Source organism: Carassius gibelio, chromosome B22 (assembly GCF_023724105.1).
Source record: "Carassius gibelio isolate Cgi1373 ecotype wild population from Czech Republic chromosome B22, carGib1.2-hapl.c, whole genome shotgun sequence".
NCBI lineage: Eukaryota > Metazoa > Chordata > Actinopteri > Cypriniformes > Cyprinidae > Carassius > Carassius gibelio.
In genome coordinates this window covers 42,759,505-42,762,004 of record NC_068417.1, presented here as the reverse complement: position 1 = coordinate 42,762,004, position 2,500 = coordinate 42,759,505, and the positions used below count along the sequence as shown (strand labels likewise).

At 40.2% G+C, this 2,500-nt stretch overlaps 5 non-coding genes across 5 annotated transcripts; all 5 read right to left on the bottom strand.

Moving 5' to 3' along the window:
- Nucleotides 1–294: 294 nt before the first annotated feature.
- Nucleotides 295–413, bottom strand: LOC128004752 (5S ribosomal RNA). Its single transcript, XR_008177430.1, has one exon. It is a non-coding gene; the product is annotated as a 5S ribosomal RNA (ribosomal RNA).
- Nucleotides 414–634: 221 nt separating this feature from the next.
- Nucleotides 635–753, bottom strand: LOC127998994 (5S ribosomal RNA). The gene has a single exon (XR_008171818.1). It is a non-coding gene; the product is annotated as a 5S ribosomal RNA (ribosomal RNA).
- Nucleotides 754–974: 221 nt separating this feature from the next.
- Nucleotides 975–1,093, bottom strand: LOC128003411 (5S ribosomal RNA). Its single transcript, XR_008176135.1, has one exon. It is a non-coding gene; the product is annotated as a 5S ribosomal RNA (ribosomal RNA).
- Nucleotides 1,094–1,607: 514 nt separating this feature from the next.
- LOC127996316 (5S ribosomal RNA) lies at nt 1,608–1,726 on the bottom strand. Its single transcript, XR_008169225.1, has one exon. It is a non-coding gene; the product is annotated as a 5S ribosomal RNA (ribosomal RNA).
- Nucleotides 1,727–2,089: 363 nt separating this feature from the next.
- On the bottom strand, nt 2,090–2,208 carry LOC127999766 (5S ribosomal RNA). The gene has a single exon (XR_008172576.1). It is a non-coding gene; the product is annotated as a 5S ribosomal RNA (ribosomal RNA).
- Between the last annotated feature and the right edge of the window lie 292 nt (nt 2,209–2,500).

Here is a 2,500-nt window from a genome sequence, read left to right as displayed (position 1 = left end):
AAACCCAAAAGCTTAAAGCACCTGGTATTCCTAGGCAGTCTCTCATCAAAGTACTAATCAGACCTAAACCTGCTAAGATTCAGAGATCGGGCATTGACTCTTTTTTTTTTTTTTTTTTTATGAAAGATTATTATATAATTCGTGAAATTTTCCAAAAAGATTAAAACACCTGGTATTCCCAGGCAGTCTCCCATCCATGTACTAAGCAGGCCCAAACCTGCTAATATTCAGAGATCAGGCATTGACTCTATTTTTTGGCAAAATTATTATATACTAAGTGAAAAATGTCCAAAAAGCTTACAGCACCTGGTATTCCCAGGCGGTCTCCCATCCAAGTACTAACCAGGACAAAACCTGCTTAGCTTCCGAGATCAGACGAGATTGGGCATAACCAGGTTTGTATGGCCGTAAGCGAAGTCTGCTGCAAAGAGAGGGCTATTTAAAGACCAGCCGATCTTATCGCCAGTACATTATATAAGTAGGAAAGAAAACCCAAAAGCTTAAAGCACCTGGTATTCCCAGGCAGTCTCTCATCAAAGTACTAACCAGACCTAAACCTGCTAAGATTCAGAGATCGGGCATTGACTCTATTTTTTGGCAAAATTATTATATACTAAGTGAAAAATGTCCAAAAAGCTTACAGCACCTGGTATTCCCAGGCGATCTCCCATCCAAGTACTAACCAGGCCCAAACCTGCTTAGCTTCCGAGATCAGACGAGATCGGGCATAGCCAGGTTGGTATGGCCATAAGCGAAGTCTACTGCAAAGAGAGGGCTATTTAAAGAACAGCCAATCTTATCGCCAGTACATTATATAAGTAGTAAAGAAAACCCAAAAGCTTAAAGCACCTGGTATTCCCAGGCAGTCTCTCATCAAAGTACTAACCAGACCTAAACCTGCTAAGATTCAGAGATCGGGCATTGACTCTATTTTTTGGCAAAATTATTATATACTAAGTGAAAAATGTCCAAAAAGCTTACAGGACCTGGTATTCCCAGGCGATCTCCCATCCAAGTACTAACCAGGCCCAAACCTGCTTAGCTTCCGAGATCAGACGAGATCGGGCATAGCCAGGTTGGTATGGCCGTAAGCGAAGTCTGCTGCAAAGAGAGGGCTATTTAAAGAACAGCCAATCTTATCGCCAGTACATTATATAAGTAGTAAAGAAAACCCAAAAGCTTAAAGCACCTGGTATTCCTAGGCAGTCTCTCATCAAAGTACTAACTAGACCTAAACCTGCTAAGATTCAGAGATCGGGCATTGACTCTTTTTTTTTTTTTTTTTTTTTTTTTTAAATGAAAGATTATTATATAATTCGTGAAATTTTTCAAAAAGATTAAAGCACCTGGTATTCCCAGGCAGTCTCCCATCCATGTACTAACCAGGCCCAAACCTGCAAATATTCAGAGATCGGGCATTGACTCTATTTTTTGGCAAAATTATTATATACTAAGTGAAAAATGTCCAAAAAGCTTACAGCACCTGGTATTCCCAGGCAGTCTCCCATCCATGTACTAACCAGGCCCAAACCTGCTAATATTCAGAGATTGGCATTGACTCTATTTTTTGGCAAAATTATTATATACTAAGTGAAAAATTTCCAAAAAGCTTACAGCACCTGGTATTCCCAGGCGGTCTCCCATCCAAGTACTAACCAGGCCCAAACCTGCTTAGCTTCCGAGATCAGACGAGATCGGGCATAGCCAGGATGGTATGGCCGTAAGCAAAGTCTGCTGCAAAGAGAGGGCTATTTAAAGATCAGCCAATCTTATCGCCAGTACATTATATAAGTAGGAATGAAAACCCAAAAGCTTAAAGCACCTGGTATTCCTAGGCAGTCTCTCATCAAAGTACTAATCAGACCTAAACCTGCTAAGATTCAGAGATCGGGCATTGACTCTTTTTTTTTTTTTATGAAAGATTATTATATAATTCGTGAACTTTTCCAAAAAGATTAAAACACCTGGTATTCCCAGGCAGTCTCCTATCCATGTACTAAGCAGGCCCAAACCTGCTAATATTCAGAGATCAGGCATTGACTCTATTTTTTGGCAAAATTATTATATACTAAGTGAAAAATGTCCAAAAAGCTTACAGCACCTGGTATTCCCAGGCGGTCTCCCATCCAAGTACTAACCAGGCCCAAACCTGCTTAGCTTCCGAGATCAGACGAGATCCGGCATAGCCAGGTTGGTATGGCCGTAAGCGAAGTCTGCTGCAAAGAGAGGGCTATTTAAAGACCAGCCAATCTTATCGCCAGTACATTATTTAAGTAGGAAAGAAAACCCAAAAGCTTAAAGCACCTGGTATTCCTAGGCAGTCTCTCATCAAAGTACTAACCAGACCTAAACCTGCTAAGATTCAGAGATCGGGCATTGACTCTTTTTTTTTTTTTTTTTTTTTTTTTTAAATGAAAGATTATTATATAATTCGTGAAATTTTCCAAAAAGATTAAAGCACCTGGTATTCCCAGGCAGTCTCCCATCCATGTACTAACCA